At 41.6% G+C, this 17,733-nt stretch overlaps 1 long non-coding RNA gene across 1 annotated transcript in view; it reads right to left on the bottom strand.

Moving 5' to 3' along the window:
* Positions 1-17,733, bottom strand: part of LOC144762815 (uncharacterized) — a 425,372-nt gene that overhangs the window by 303,689 nt on the left and 103,950 nt on the right. The window contains exons 2-3 of the long non-coding RNA XR_013596139.1: positions 3,631-3,681; positions 3,410-3,514 (exon numbers count right to left, since the gene is read on the bottom strand). This is a non-coding gene — a long non-coding RNA (uncharacterized LOC144762815). The remainder of the gene's footprint in view (positions 1-3,409; positions 3,515-3,630; positions 3,682-17,733) is intronic.

The following is a 17,733-nucleotide window of genomic DNA, read 5'->3' as shown; positions in this document are numbered from 1 at the left end:
ATGCAGAATATTCAGCAAGATTGTTAGGAATTTTTAATGTTTATGCTTGGTGTACTGGAAGATGAAGGTATAGATATTGAAAACCTTTTTGGCCTTTCTTATAAATGACAACATGTAGCACTAACATAGACACTGAAAGATTCATATATTTGACTTTACCTGACTGTGAATCAGTGTTTTTTAACAATTTAATTAAAGGAGCAAGTCAAAACATGGAGTGTAGCCAATGTAAATCAGAAATGTCATCAACATTGTTTATACAAAGATATGGACAGTATGTAATTTTAATGCTGCAACGTTGTAGAGCTGATGGAAGAAAATTGGAAACTTTAATTAAAAATGTTGTAGCTGGTCAAGTTTCAAGATCAGGAAGCACTTTTGTAGCTGTTGCAATTATTTTTCATGATGGACCTTCTACAACATCTGGACATTACACTGTTTATTTACAATGTCTGAAAGGTTGGATACATTGTAATGATAGTCAATTCGTTTTTAAGCTACCAAATTCTTACCTAATATTTTTAGAGCCAATATTTTAAGTTCAAAATGTGGCCTTTTAGGATTACTGCTGTTAAGGTAGATTAGTCTGGTGTTGTAGAGTAATTTGTAAGTGAGGGTGAGGAGCTTGAAGGTGATCCTCTTGTTGATATTGAGGCAGTGTGGGTTTATCAGGTGGTGAGTGATGTGGCTGTCGCAGGGAACATTCATATTCACTCAGGTGGTGGTCTTTTAGATTTGTTGTAGTTGTTGTAGGTGTTTGGCTGGAATTCATGTTCCGCTCGCAGGCGGTTCATCTATCCACCTTCTCTGCACCTCTTATATCTTTAACCTGCGGGGTCCCTCAGGGCTCTGCGCTGTCACCTCTATTATTTAATTTATATCTGCAACCCCTTCTAGCTTCCCTCAGAAATACCCCGGTTACTATTTTTAATTACGCAGATGATCTTCAGTTAATCTTTCCCATCGACTCCCTTCCTTCCTCTTCTCTTAATTTTCAGTCCACAATGATCGCCATCGCAGAATGGATGTATCATAGTCAATTGAAATTGAACCCCACAAAAACAGAGCTAGTATTGGTGGGTGATTCCGCCAACTCGTGGAACCCTGCCTTTTGGCCCCCTTCTTTGGGGACGGCACCTACCCCGGTGAGTACAGTGAAGAGCCTGGGGGTGATTATCTCTGCAGATCTGTCCATGAGACCACAAATTAACTCTGTCACCTCATCCTGCTTTCTCCATCTCAGGCGGATTCGCAAGATTAGTAGGTTTCTTTCTAGAGAGGCCCTGACTCTGGTCATTATCGCACTTATCACCTCCAGACTCGACTACGCTAACACCCTGTATGTTGGGATTCCAGCTTATCACCTTCACCGGCTGCAATTAGTGCAGAATCAGGCTGCTCGTCTGATCTTCCGCCAGCCAAAATATCAGCATGTCACTCCCCTTCTCCGTAACCTTCACTGGCTCCCCGTCTCCAAACGGTGCAGTTTCAAACTCAGATGCACCGTCTTCAAGGCCCTTTCTGACTCGGCCCCTGCTTTCATCTCCTCCTGCCTCACACGATATATCGCCCACAGAGCTCTTCGCTCCACCTCTCTCAATTACCTTGAGGTACCTAGATACAGACGGAAAAAGCATGGTGGACTAAGTTTCTCCCATCTGGCCTCTTCCACCTGGAATACCCTTCCAACGGCCCTCCGTCTTTGCTCTGATTATGCGTGTTTTCGCACTCTGCTAAAAACACTGCTATTTCAATCAGCATTTAAGTAACCCTTTCTCCCTGGTAACCGCTTTTTGTCATTGAGCGCCAAGAAACCGTTGGTGAATGCGCACGGTACAAATAATTTTAACGTAACGTAACGTAGAGTGTTTTGCCACAGTGTAGTCTGCTGCTGAAGAGGGACTGTGTCACTGTTCTTCTTCTTTTGGTAAGGATCCACTTGTAAATGTTGCGGAGCATGTGGAGGGTGTTATGGCAGTACGAGGAGATGGTGTAGACTTGCTTACACATGGAGAGGGAGGAGTTTAGGATGAATCCTAGGTTATGGACATGGTTGGTAGGTGTTGGTACTGTCCACAGTGTAGTCAGCTAGCAGGAGTTGTCCGAGGCTGAGGGGGTGGGTCTGAGGATGAATACTTTCATTTTGTGCGAGTTCATGTTTAGAGAGCTGCTCTTTATGTAGTTGGTGATGTCCTTTCATTTATTGTGTCGTGAGGTTGCTTTTGGTGGTATGTGGATTCTTGGTGAGGAAGAGGATGAGCTCGGTGTTGTCGATGTAGGAGATGATGTTGAGGTTGTGATGGTGGGCTACTTGTGTTAGGGTTGCCATGTAGATGTTGAATAGCGTCGGGTTGAGGGATGAGCACTGGGGGACAGAGCAAATTATGTCGGTGGTTTTGGATCAGAAGGCTGGGAGGCAGACGCTCAGGATTACTATTGAACAATTTCCAAACTAAGAATTTGACGCATACTATTTGGCCGTGTGGAAAAGTACGTGAAACCATAAAGGACTTGTTGTATAATGTCAGCATATATTTGTAAGTAATATTATTTACAGTGTATGAAAATTAATCATAATGTTTTGTTATGTTATGATTATTTGAGATGTGTCATATTTACGTATGAAATTGCTCTTAGACACATTTAAGATATGTTTTATTTCTATTTTTTAGATTGTTATTGAGAATGTTGAATGTTTTTTTTAAAGATAATCTTATTGATTGTCTTTTTTTTGCCCACTGTTATGTGATGAGTACTATTGTTTCTAGTGAAATTCAATATATTCTGAGAACAGCAAAAAAGGCAAATGTAATACTTTACAAATTATTTTGTGTTGTAAAAGATATATTGTAACTGTATTTTTTAGTGTCTTCCACAAATGGTAATTTTATAATATATAATTGTTTTATTATTTAATATGTTTAAGGTAAGTACAAGTAACTGTTAGAAATGGTCGATGGAATGTGCTTCAACCGAGCTGAAGTAACAAAACATGGACGGAGAAGATAAGTGTGTAAAGATGGTTTGTATCTTTTAAAGATATTTCAAAAGATTATATACTGAGTGTACCTGTCAGAACCCCTCATCAATCAGTGGATACTATAATGACTTATCTAAACCCTAGCTGCCACAGGAGAGATGAAGAATCCGCAAGAAAACATACTTGGAGTGCTTTAGTGCAACAGAGGAATTCTAAGATGGCCGCCTCGAGGAACGACACAGTGGCGTTCTAGTCCTTTACCACACACCTGTGGGGAATTCTTGGTGAGGCATGCGCTCCCTAACGAGTGCGCACTTCACCTAAAACGTTCCTGAGTTAAGACCCATTTTCAATTGCTCCATAGATATTCCTGAAGAGAAAGTACAAATATTTGTGAGAGAGTTAAAGAAGGTTCCTGGTTAAACTTACCTTAGTTATCGTGCCCGCAACTAGAATCCCGCACGCCCTTTGTACAGCAGTTGATTTTCCTGTCGCGGCTCCTTCAGGGCAGACGGACTCAGTCGTGTTCAGCACCTGAAGAGCAGAGAGAACAAGAAACCATACTAGAAACCTAAGTGATACCTTATAGTTGACAAAGGTATATTCTTGGAAAATAATCGTATGACAAGTTACTGAGTGACTAAACTTACCTGACATTATAGAGAATATTGAATGTATTCACTCGATGTATTTTCTCAAACCTAAAACAAGAAACGATAAAATGCGTGATAAGCAAGGTCTTTAGGGAAAAGAACACATTGAGTAAGGAATACCAAAAACACTATTGAATTAAGAAGGAACATTAGTGAAAAACACAAGATATTCAATGATTGACAGAATAGATAACAAGCAACTGCATAAAGAAAGGTTAGTAGAAGAACACAAGGAAATTAATAATATAAAAATTAGACAATAAACTGAGAGGCCTAGGTTAATGAATGTTACGTAATTATAGGTTATAAGCAGTGAGAAAAATAAAGAACCGCAAGCTACAAGGTTGCAGATAAATACTAGAGGAGAGGCTAGTTCGAAAGTCCAAGGGGTCGGTAATTAGTAGGGTTAGACTAAGTTATAGATGAGGAATAGAGATAGAGTAGGGTAGGTTATTAAATAATTGTTCTTTGTTAGTTTCCATTATGTATCCATGTGAAGGGATTGTCTGTGAATAAAACAAGACAGCCAGAGAGAAGGTGCTAAGGAGGAAATGCAGAGGTTGCGAGCCAGTCTCTTCCTCTTTATTATTTTTTCCTATCCCCCTTCTCCCGTGTGTTTTTTAGAGATTAGATTGAAAAGTTTGGTCTCTCGGGATCCTGGAGGGGGAGTTGGGAACTAGCGTCATCTGTTCCTGTGCGAGAATTCGGTAAGAGTTTCTGGGCTTACTGTTCCTGACAGTAGCAGTGTTCTGTACCTGTTGTTGTGAGTATTTTCGACTTATATAAGGAATTACTACTTTCTAATTATGTTAAAAGGTAAGTATTGGATCGGTCTTTAAGAGTGTATTTATGTGAAAACACATAAAGTATTCAAAGAGTAGTGTGATAATGTTGTCTAAATATACACAGATAAACAGTGTTATTCTGGACAATCAATAGTATCTTTTGCATTTTACTAAAACACATTTACTATTTTGGAATGGGTAGGGTGAATAGACATATTCTACATTTTTTAGTAGTGTATTTTACTATAACAGCCTGAGTCTTTTCCTACAGTCATAAGGAGTGACTGGTTTCAAAATTTAAGGAAAGCTAAGAACAGGATATCCTTATAAGTAATTGTATTTATATAACTTTGCAAAGGACTAAAACTCTACTATTGGAAAGTTATTAGATAATAGTATTTATATAGTATTTTTTGTAGGCCAAAATAGGTGAAAACAGTAGTTTTGTATTATAAATTATGAAAAGTTATAAAATTAACTGTTTATATTTTTATACAAGGAGCAAGAACATAAAGGAAAAATTATGGAAAGAGAACAGCCGCATACTGAGGAGATTTTGGATATTATGTTGAAATTTTAGAACAAATTAATTCAGAAACTGCTAACGAGGGAATTGATCTGTATGACATATCTGATGAACTTGTATTGGAAGGTCTGTTAAATTATGGGATGTTACAAGAAAAATGTATTGTTTAAAAATAATAAAGGTTTGAGCACTATCTACTAATGTATTCATTATACTAAAAGTGAAGCACTTATAGATTCAGTTATATATTCTTTAAATGTTTGTATTGATTTAAAATATGCAAAGTGGGTCTGAGGGTATGGATTGCTTAAAATCCGTATGGAGTATAGATGCAGTCTTGTATGCACCTGCAAACTTGTGTTTTATGCCTTCAATTCCCCAGTCTGTTTCCTTAGACTTACACCAAACACTCTGAAACTGCTGTTTTAGTATTGTAGTGAGCCAGTCAGCAGTATGTTCTTTTCCATTGTACCGTGGTAAAACTAAAGCTGTAATAAATTTAGTGAGGAACTTTCTTTGCAGAACTATAATGATCCACTCACTATCTAGATACTTATGGATTAAACTGGCCTTAGTCCATAGACTGTTTCAACCCCCTATAGACTGTGCATGCACTGTTCTATGCACCAGCAAACTTATGTTTTATACCTTCAATTCCACAATGTGTATCCTTACACTTCCAGCAAACACTCTAACACTACTGTTTCAATATTGTAGTGAGCCATTCAGCAGTATGTGTTTATCTGTATTCTGTGGTAAAACTGAGGCTTTTATAAATTCAATCAGGCTCTTTCCTTGCAGAACTGTAATCATCCACTCACTACCTAAGAACTCATGCATTAAAATAGGCCTTAGGCCATAGACTGCTTCAAACCCTTATAGACTATGTATGCAGTCTTCTATGTACTTGCACATTTGTCGTTTATACCTTCAATTTACCAGTTTGTATCCTTACACTTCCACCAAACACTCTGTCACTGTTGTTTTAGTTTTGTAGTGACTCATTAATCGGTATGTAGTAATCCATTCACTACATTAAAACACTAATGGGCACATATACAATAACTGGCATATCCCCAGGAAGATGCCAGTTATTGTGCACCGTGACACCACCACCATGGATGCGGCGTCTTTACAATGCGGTGTACCATGGGACAAAAATGGCACATATATGTGATGTATCTGTGCTGTAAAGGTGGTGCATTGTTTGAGTTATGTTGCAAGTGAAACGCATCTCCAGCAATGCTCTGGGGGCCCTATGCTCAGACTGCTGTGGCAATCCTTACACCTGCTTCAAGCTAGTGCAGGGTTTTGACACAGCATGAGCCCAAAAGTGACAAAGTGAAATCTTGTAGATTTCACTCAGCCACTTTTAGGAGGTGTTCCTGCCCACTGAAAAAAACACAGGTTTCAGCCACGTTATCGTTAGGAATTAGTATTTAAAAAACCTTAGAAATTCACTGAAAAAAACCATAGGTTTCACACATGTTATAGTTAGCTGGACATTTCACTCATACAAAACCACTGAAATTCCCCAGTTATAGTTAGTTCAGCTAACTATAACTCGCGCGCCCGCAATGCACTGCTGATGACATCACATATTACATCACTCATGACATGGTCAGTGACATCACTCATGACATCACTGATGAATTCTCAAATGACATCACTGATGACATCATCCTTGTGAAAGAGTGGCAGACCTCCTCTCAGCGTAATATAACCCTTGATACACACAATCTAAATTAGAAACAAAAATTTTCAAAAAAATGGAGATACCAATACCAGTTATAACAACCTATTCAGTAATTCCACCATCTACATACACATCCACTCATTCACCAACAGTTCTATATAGTCACTCAAACATGTACTTACTTATCATATGTACTCCTATACCTATACATCCTGTTACACACCGACACTCATCCATAGAGTTACTCACACACATACTCCCACATGCAAATAAACTATCAAACATCCATTTATTTGCATATACAGCTATACACACACCACTACACTAACTTTCACAGAAATGTACACATACTTACTCTCTTAACAATCACTTATTGAAACACATACTTATTTATACAGGAACTCATCCAATCTCTCACTCTCACATATAATCACTTATATACATCAATACTCACATATACTAGATTAAAACATATGTAATTACTCATAAGGATACTATTGAGACAGCCATTCACTCACTAACACACCCATACACACAATCATCCACCCATACAGCCCTGCACACATGTTGTCTTCAAAACACATACAAACAGTGAGTCAGTCATTCATGGATCTGTGCGGTAAGGAATACCCCCCACCAAACCACACAGAAACTCATTGTGATACTCAAAAAAACAACTAATAACCCATATAGACACTTATGTAGCTACTCACTAACCCATGCAGCCACTTATACACAAAGTGAGACACTGATACAGATATTTACATATTTAAACATTACTCGCTAATACATGTATTCACTAAGATATACTTAATAAGTCAGTTATACAATTAGTTTTACAAAAAAACATTTAGACACTTATTTACCCATTTATTCTTCCATCTTTAGATATACATATATACAAAATATTTATTTTTCATAAAGACACACATTCACTGGATGATGTCATCAGTGATGTCATTTGAGATGTCATCAGTGATGTCATGAGTGATGTCACTGACCATGTCATGAGTGATGTAGTATGTGATGTCATCAGCAGTGCATTGCGGGCGCGCGAGCTATAGTTAGCTGAACTAACTATAACGGGGGAATTTTAATGGTTTTGTATGAGTGAAATCTCCAGCTAACTATAACATGTGTGAAACCTATGGTTTTTTCAGTGAATTTGCAAGGTATTTTAAATGCTAATTCCTAACTATAACATGGCTGAAACCTATGGTTTTTTCAGTGAATTTCTAAGGTTTTTTAAATGCTAATTCCTAACTATAACGTGGCTGAAACCTATGTTTTTTTCAGTGAATTTCAAAGGTTTTGTAAATGATCATTTTTAAATGTCATTCCCCTTGCATACTGGGGGTGCCTGGGGGCCAACTAGCCCACCAGGAACCTCCAGTATGCGCCAGGGGACTGCGTTGCAGAGAGGTGTTCTGAGGCCCGCCCCTTTTTACACCTCTCTGCAACGCAGCCCCCTGGCCCTTTTTCAGAGGGGGAACTAATTCCCCTTGCATACTGGGGGTCCCTGGGGGCCAACTAGCCCACCAGCAACGTCCAGTATGCGCCAGGGGGCTCAGTTGCAGAAAGGTGTAAAAAGGGGCGTGGCCTCTTTACACGTCTCTGCAAGACGGGACACTGCAGGAGCTGGCCCTGGGGGGTGGCGGTCCCCAGGGCCATCGAAGGCTCCAGGAGGGGGGCTGTGCGGCCCCCCCTCCCAACATCTATGAGTGATGTCACTGACCATGTCATGAGTGATGTAGTATGTGATGTCATCAGCAGTGCATTGCGGGCGCGCGAGCTATAGTTAGTAAAGTCCACATTTGTAAAGCGCACAATCACCCGTAAGGGTCTCTAGGCGCTGGGGGCCGTCGGGAAGATTAAGCGAGCTATTGCCCAGAGTCACATGGTGCTGGGCTAATCTGCCGCCGGAGCCGGGGATCGAACCGTGATCCCCAGATTCCAGCGTCAGTCGCCCTGGCCGCGGCGCCACACCTCTCCCCTTAGCTGAACTAACTATAACGGGGGAATTTTAATGGTTTTGTATGAGTGAAATCTCCAGCTAACTATAACATGTGTGAAACCTATTTTTTTTTCTGTGAATATATATATGCTTGCAATGTTTCCTCGGTGTAAAGACGCACTCTGAAGCAGAGTGGTTCAGGCAAACCGGCATTCTTTATTTCAGGAAAATGTTCAAAAGCCTTATGCGTTTTGGGGCAGCAGCCACTTTATCGCATTTTCTTGAAGCTGCGCGGTGTTGCTTGAAAGGCTCACTCCCAGCATGCAATTTGTTAAAATTAGTGGGCTTCACAGGTGAGTACAACATTTTTTGCATGCAGGGAGGTGTAGTCTAAGTGTGTTTCCCTTCAGTGAGTTTTGTCGTGCCTTTCAATGAAATTATTCCTTTTAGTAGGTTCTGTGCATTCCCAAGCTATTCACTTCGTTTTTCTAGCCCTTCAGTGGGCATTTGAAGAAAGAAATGTTCGGTAATTATGCATTTCTGATACTCCACTAAAATTCTCTGATTAGTTCTGTGTCCTTGTGGCGGCCTTTAACCTTGCAGAGTGGTGCTGTCTACATGGCTGGACTGCCGCAATTTAGATGCTTGCAATGTTTCCTTGGTTTAAAGCGCCCTCTGAAGCAGATTCATTCAGGAAATCCAGCATTTTTATTTCAGAAATGTTTTCAAAAGCTGTATGCATTTCTAGGCAGCAGCCCCTTGGTCACAGGCATTTTACTGAGGCTGTTCAGTGTTGCTTGAAAGGCTCACTCCCAGCATGGGATTTATTCCAATTAGTGAGTTTCACAGGTGAGTATAACATGTGCTGCATGCTGGGAGGTGTAGTCTAAGTTTGTTTCCCTTCAGTGAGTTTTGTCATGCCTTTAAATGAAATGATTCCTTTTAGTAGGTTCTGTGCATTCCCAAACTGTTCACTTCGTTTTTTTGCTCTTCGAAGGGCGTCTGAAGAAAGAAATGTTCGGTAATGATGCATTTCTGTTTCTCCACCAAAAGGCTCCAATTAGTTCTGTGTCCTGGTTGCCCCCTTTAACCTTGCGGGGTGGTGCAGTCTTCACGGCTGATCTGCCGTAGTTTAGATACTTGTAATGTTTCCTCGGTTTAAAGACACACTCTGAAGCAGATTAGTTTAGGAAAACCGGCTTTCTTTATTTCAGAAAAATTTTCGAAAGCGTTTCGGGGAAGCAGACCCTTGGTCATAGGCATTTTCTTGAGGCCGTGCAGTGTTGCTTGAAAGGCTCACTTCCAGCATGTGATCTATTCCAATTAGTGGGATTCACAGGTGAGTACAACATGTGTTGCATGCTGGGAGGTGTAGTCTAAGTTGGTCTTTCTGCGATGTACCACAACAACATAACTCATGCTGAGATGAGTGGCAGATGTACAACCAGCTGGCCAGCCAGAAGCACTGCATGAAGAATGGGCATTTTGGAATATACCATAGGCACTGTCACAAAGTAGAGGCCTGTGGTGAAGTTACAGTACATATTCAAGGACCATGGAAGACCATCTCAAGGAGTAGTGCAAATAAATAAAAGAAATAATACAATATGTTAAAAAATGTCTTTTGATATGTCTTCAGTGATGTAATCAATTATGTCAAATAGTATGTCATGAATGATATATTATGCAAGGCCCTTTAGCAGTACATGGCAGGGTCACATGTTAAATTTAGTTCGCTGAAATATGACTGGCAAATTTCAGTATTTTTGGTTTATAAACATTTGTTTTTAACCTATTTCAACATCTATGGATAATGTCACCTAAAGCTTTGTTTATCCAGTGAATTTCTGAGGATTCTTGATCATATTGAGCCAACACCCCCACTGCCCCTACCCCTCCTTCTGCCATTTATATGTGCTCCTTTATGTGATTTTCAAAATGTGCCATTCACTACAATGCATTTTAATGGGGACCATGCCACATGCCCTGTAAAGACTGCCACAGTATGTTGTCTATGTTGTGACCAGCCAGTCAAGGGGGCTCCTTAGGGACCTCCTCTCATTTTCAGGAGACTGGGACCATGTTCAACAATCCTTGTAATGTCTGCCACACCATATTGTAAAGGCTGTGGCCAGCCAATCACGATTGTCTAGTACCCTTTAAAGTGGTGAATCAGAGCATATCTGGAAACCAACACTACATAGATACCTATATCTAACTCCTTCATGTTCATCCCAAGATCTCTTTAAACCCAGATTTTTCAAAATGGATGAACAAATTTACACCAGATAGCAAACAGCATGCATTCTGACTAAAGATCCAACTTTCTACCAAATTTGGTGTAATTCTCTTCAGTCATTTTTTTTGCACAATTTCCCAAAATTTCCAATTGGAATTAACGTTGGAAACCAATGTCTTGATACCCCCACTTGATGGAAGAAAACATAACTTTCAAGGAAGGAGCCAAAAAGGATGACTTTTTTTGTAAAGTTTTGTGAAGGTTTGTCAATTAACACTAAAGTTCTTAATAAAAGAAAAACCCTCTTTCTATAGAAACTGTGACCTAATGATAAAAGCATTCACTGTGAAAGCAAAAGGTTAAAGTGAATTTATAGTTAGATAATACAATACCTTACATTTCACTTAAACAAAATTAGATATTTACTGAAAAAAACCCAAATGTTTAAGTGATATAGTTAGGTGAAAATATCCATTAATAAATGCCATTTTATACTCAAAAAACACTGAAGTTTACTAGTAATAGTTAATATCACTTTACCCATTATTTATTTCCTAAGGTTTTTTTAAAATCTATAGTAAGGTATTGCCATGCCTAACTTCAAAACCATTTTGATCTGCATTTTTTCCAGTGGATTTTCAGTTTTAAAAAAAAATGTGAAGTAAGAGTTTATTACCATTCCTAACTATCCCTACCGCATGGACTGTGCCTGTTCACAACAAGGGTGTCCAATGCCTCGCCAGTGCCACACACTGTCTTTGTCCAAGATCCAAGTAGGGCTTTGTGCCCAACCTCCTGTGGATGCCAAATCCTCCACTAGTGACCAACCTTCATTGCGCATGGCCTTTAGCCATGTGCTGCTTAGGCTTCGGCTTAGGGCCTGGCCTACAGCCTGGCCCTGTACCGTAGCCACCAGTGGTGGCTAACTCCCCATTGCTGGCCAACCCCCCCCCACGATCATACATCACACCACAGACAAGCACCACCCCAGGTCCTTTTACAATAATTTCATGATAATTTTGCTGTATACCCCCAAATTTTCACAGGCGACCACAATGAAAAAAGTTAGAATATTTTGAATCCATAGGGACACGGCAAAAAATGACCCTGCCCCCTTATATGTTGTTTTATTTTAATATTCAGGATAGAGAGACAGACTCCCCAAATCCTAAAACGACAGATGCAACATATTGCTGCATATTGTGGCAAGCCAATCAAGGAGTTTAGTCTTGTGGACTCGTTCCAGTCCTGGGGAACAGCCAAAAAGGGTGCCACATTTGTTGTTTTGTCTCTCTGTAATTCCTTGGTACTCGCTCTGTAATACAGCCCCACCAAATATCTATTAATTTAGAAGTTTAATTTCTCTCCAATGGCTAAAATGATTCTCACCAAATCACAAACAATGTACTTTCTGTGCAAAGATGACATTTTTAGCCACATTTGGTGTTATTCTTTTCAGCCATTTTGTCTGTAGCAATATTTAATGTGTTTTGGAACCCCTTGCCTTTTCGCCCCCACTTGATGAATCACCTGGAGACTTTCCAGAAAGGAGCTTAAGGGAAGTTACCTTGTTTTGAAAAGTTTTGTAAAGATTTGCTATGTACATACACACAAGGACATGCATGCATTTTTTAAATGGGGAGAACTATTGAGTTTGCTAATGTTTGTTATTATTTGTACTACAGTTTTACTAAATATAGAAATACAGAAGGAATATTTGAGAAGCATTCATCAATAATTTATATTTTCTTCACTCACAGCTTAATAGTTATCTGAAGGACATTCATTTTACAACACCTGGTGGGGACCAAATGTTCTTTAATAATAAGGGCAGTGCCCCTGCTCGGTTTGACATTCTCAATGTCATAATCTTTCTGAACGGATCCCTCTCTAACACCATAATAGGAAGCTTTGATAATACAGACCAAGATGGACTAAAGCTATTCATCAATGACAGTGCCATCATGTGGGCCCCCCAGTTTACAGAGGTATGTGCACAACATTTACTGCCATTACTTATCACAAAGTGTTATCCCATTATTGTTTAAGGACTAAACACTCTCTCCCTGTTGTAGAGTTACGTACTTCTCTGAGTCACACATGCTCCTCAAATCAGATCCCTTACATTTTGTATGCCTTGCTTCTAATGTAACACCCTCTTTAGGGGTTATTCATTCATGAATATTGATAAATACTGCCTTACATCACAACAGCATTAACAAATATAAATGTCAGCTTTAACTCCAATTTTAGATCTGTGTCTTCTGATTTCAAAGATGGCAACTTTTTTTGTGTAGTATCGCAACATGGATGAAGGAAGAGAGTAAAGCTGTGTGGTCAAAGAGATAGGAATCGTCACATCAAACAGTGAGGATCCTGAACAACCTTAAATGTTTCACATGTCCACCCTTAAACCTATCATCAATATAGCAGGATTTATTTATATATTTGAATGATATCGCTATGTGCAGACTAGAGTGACCTAATTTTACGTCCAGCATTTTCTACCTTTACATTTCATAATCCTACTAAAGAAAGACCACACTGACACACTCTAGTGAGGTTTTACCTTTGGTTTTAGCATGTCTTCATTTTTTTATTAACCCTTTTGCTGCGGCGGCAATTCTGCCGCAGCGCTAAGGGGGTGGGGCGGCCGCGCGGTGGGGCGGCCGCGCGGCCCTCCGACGCTTATGACCGAACCGCTCCGTCATGACCCTCGGGTGGGCTGTGCTTGTGACGGAGCGGTTCCGTCATGGCCCCGCCCGTTCTTTAGAACGTCAGGGCAGGCGCGAAATCAGCACCACACAGGCACGGCGAGTGGGCCATGACGGAACCGCTCCGTCACCAGCACAGCCCACCCGAGGGCCCTGACGGAGCGGTTCCGTCATAAGCGTGGGAGGGGTTAAATAGTGTGTAGTATGATATTATGTGTTACTACTAGTCACATTACAGCAACATTAATTAATCACCTACAGGCATTTTCTTGAAATTGTCTCAAGAAAAAACTTCTAAATGCAAATACACCATTTCAATACAATATGAACCCAACAAGGTAAAATATTGATATTCAATATCATATATTAAACATTTTTTAAACAATATTAACTAAAAATGTGTACTTGTTACAGTTTTGAAAACTTTATAGACACTAGTAGTGGGTCAAGGCTGTCCACAATTGAATGAAAACTGATGTTTTTGGAGATTCTTAGGCTAATTAATATGGAATATATTTTACGGAAACCTCGAAACATGAGGAAACCTGATGAGGAGAAAGCTTGCAGAAACTGTGTATTATCTTGAAGGGGGAAATGTGCTTTTGTTCCCACAAATTCTAGAGCAATTCTAGCAATCGGTAACAACATTGAGAAAGGTTCTCCTTGAATGTGAGCAAAGATTGGTCTACAGCATGAAAGCCTATCACAATGGCCTACATACTGATATTCCATGGACTCTGCTAAATTCTATAGGATGACTGTAGGATGGTAGGATCCTTCTAGCATAGTTACCCCCATTTTTTTCCTGGTGTCAGTGTGTTTTTGACTAGTCCAACTGGGATCCTACAAATCAGGACCCCAGTCACTGTGCTTTCTCCCTAAATTGACAATGATAAGTACCAATGTACATCCACAACTGGCTAATGGTGTACCACTGCAAGTTCCTAATAAATGGTACTCATGTACCCAGAGCACAGGTACACCAGGGGTCTCCCATGGGCTGCAGCATGTATTGTGCCACAACTGAGAGACCAATCAAACTTTGACTACAGGCCTGCCATTGCAATATGGGTAAGCTGTTGATATCACCACTTACGGCAGATATAGGTTTTCTTATATCTGAGGTCACTACACATAAAACCTATAAGTCACCCCTAAGGCAGGCCTTTCAGTCTGGAAGGCAGGGTACTGGGTTATAAGTGTGAGAGTGCCCCTGCATAATCAGGACACTTCTACACACCCTTTAGTCCATTCTTTAGGCTTTATAAGTGCAACCAGCCATTTTGATTCATATAGTGGCCATCCGTCATTAGGCAATGGCTAATTATGTGGTGGCTATGCCGAACCTGGGTGTGTTTGGTATCAAACAAGTTGGAATCATACCCCAACACCATTACCAGTGTTGGAGGTATGATTCCATGCACTGGGGACTTCTCTGGGAAGCCCCCAGTACTCCAGGCAACAGCCTTTCAGGGTCTGCCAGCAAGCTAGTGCAGCTACCTACCCCAGACCTGATTCTGCTGCTGAGCTGAGCTTGAGCAGGCGAAGGTAGAACAATAGGTTTCCTGTCACAGGGAGGTGTGACCATCTCTCAGACAGGACTCAGTGTATTGGGCTGGGGTGAGGGCGCTTGCCAGCGACACCGGACTGCTTTGAAGGGCACATTTGGTGCCATCCTTGCATACTCTGGTTTGAGCCAGTTCAAAGAGCCCTTGGCTCCCGCTCTGGTGCGAAACTGGACAAAGGACATGGGAGTATCCTCCCCTCTGCCCGGCCCCTTCTGGGAGGGATCCTTGAGTCGTCTAACTCCTCTCCTAGGGTACTTAAGGGCTTACCTTTGGGTGAGCCCTCAGATTCATTATGGGACTACACTCAAGCCTAAAACCACAACACCCTTGGACATTTGGGCTTTACTGGACTTTGTCTGGAACTGATACTGCATCACGGAAGACTCCTGCTGCTCTCGCTGGTTTGCAAGCCTTCTTTGTCGTCTGTGTCTGTGCTTCTTCCAGGATCTTCAAAAGACTGTGGGCATCAAGGACACCCAAAGTAATCTCCCTTGGAGTGAAGGAGTCACTCCACAGCACCTGCTGATACTGCAACAAATCTGACTGATCTGCTGCTCCAGATGTCCCACAGACTTCGAAAGGATTTGCAACACAGGTGGTGGTTCGGCAAGTCCCTCCAGGCCTGACCTGTCCTCTCAGCAACTTTTTGGCTGGGGTAACGGGACCCAGAACAAAAATGAACAGATGAGTATTATTATCAGCGCTGACAAAAACCAAGAGGCCAGTTACAGGGGGCTGAAACTTGTTGACATCATATAGAGTGCTAGGACATTATTTCCCTTTAAGAACAACGCATGACAAAATTTTAAGCAATACTAGTGTCACCTAATATTAGAGGGTCAATGGGATGCCTTTTAGGAACTTTTATTAAATCCCCTTTTGAGATAATATCAAAAGTGTTCCATTGAATATGTCTCAGCCCATCCTGTTAATAGGGACCTAATAAAGCATGCCTGGTAGCCACCTCTCCCCACATTCGGCTATTGTGTTGCTGAGGTGCCATGCTGTTGATTGGTCATGTTCATGGCTTGCCCAGGTTACCATTGTAAGTTGTTCTATCGTGTCTGGTGGGTAGGCATGTTGTTGTGCATGTTGGTTGTGATTTTGTGACATGTGCATTGCCAGAGTTGTGGATTGCATGGTTGTGGAGTTGAGATGATCGGGGTGTTAATTTGGCACTTGCTAAGGGGCTGTGCATTTCCCTTGGTGCCATCCTGGGAACGCTGGTTGCCGACGGACTGCTAGAGGGTGAAGGTATCATGCACACTGGCTGTTTATTTGGAGGCGACATTGGTGAAGGTCCCACGGCGTTCTGATGTTGCCTGCACATTGATGTGTGACATGTGCTTCCTGTTGCGCTGATTGTGTGCTGTGTCACCAGAGGGCACAGGTGGGACATGTTTGCAGTGGATTGCCCCCAACATGTGCGTGCATCCGGCTATGGCATATGGTCCTTGCTTGGTCTCCAGAGGTTACTGCGCATTGTGTTGGATGTATGGGGACTGGGGTGCCAGGGTGATGGTGTGGTCCAGGACAGGTGTGGGGGACTTGGATGTGGCTGGCTGTGCGACTCGGCTGACTCTGGTGGGTGTTGATTGGGGTGTGCCAGGGGCCAACATGTGCAGCACAGCCAGCGGCTTGGTGTGGGGTGGGAGGTTGGTTGTCCGCTGTGTAGGTACTGTGGGCTGTTAGGCAATGATGGCAGGATGCGTAGAGTGGTTGTCCCTTTCAGCCTGTAGTGGACAGTGACATTGTCAGGTGTTGGGCCTGTGAGGCATGTGCGTTTCCTGGGGGTCGATGTCTTTGTATGCGCTGCCTCTGTGGGGGTCCAGGGGGTGGGTGCAGGGTAGGTGTTGTGGCCCTCTTGGGTATCCGGGCTGCATGATGAGTGGCACCATGGCATCTGTTGCCCTTCCAATGACGCACTGGATGGGCTCCCTTTTGTGGGGTCAGACTGCCATCTGACTTTACACCAGGTCAGAACAGGTGTGAATTTCCTGCTGCTAACGCGCCTAATAGCCTGCTTTGTGTTCTTATTGCTGTTTTGGCTGGTCGTTGTGAATGTTGAGGGGTCGTGTTTTTGCGGGTTTTTGCACGGAACACCTACTCTGCATCTCATTAGAGATAGTTGCAGTGGTCCTCTGTGGCGATGTTTTTTGCCGCTGCTATCATGGGTAAACTGGTGCTGTGGGCTGTTAGCACCAGCTTATGAATTGGGTGGTAAATTTATCACGACTTTGGCTACGATAAAGTGCTGTTAATTTGGCGATAGCTCCTTGTGAATAAACCAGAGACCAAATGTGGAACAAATTCTTTTTCACAAAAGTGGAGATCATTTTGTCAGAGGCAAAAAAGAGCCAAACATCTAAAATGTGAAAACTGACTGACTTGAAATGAGGCAACCACAGGTTAAACGTATGGCGTTTGGGTGAGTATATCAGCAACCAAGTTCCCCAAGAGAGCCTTTATTAATAACAACTGCTGATTAAAACTCTACTGGAGTCTAGAGGAAACACACATTTTGTCAGCATATTGCGAGACAGGTGCTTGAGAGGTGCTTACTCCTATGTGCTTGTCCTACGCAATGCACTACTTTAAAGCTCATGAATGTGCATGTC

The sequence above is a fragment of the Lissotriton helveticus genome, chromosome 6 (assembly GCF_964261635.1).
Source record: "Lissotriton helveticus chromosome 6, aLisHel1.1, whole genome shotgun sequence".
NCBI classification, from domain to species: domain Eukaryota; kingdom Metazoa; phylum Chordata; class Amphibia; order Caudata; family Salamandridae; genus Lissotriton; species Lissotriton helveticus.
This window is presented reverse-complemented; position numbering and strand designations above follow the sequence as displayed.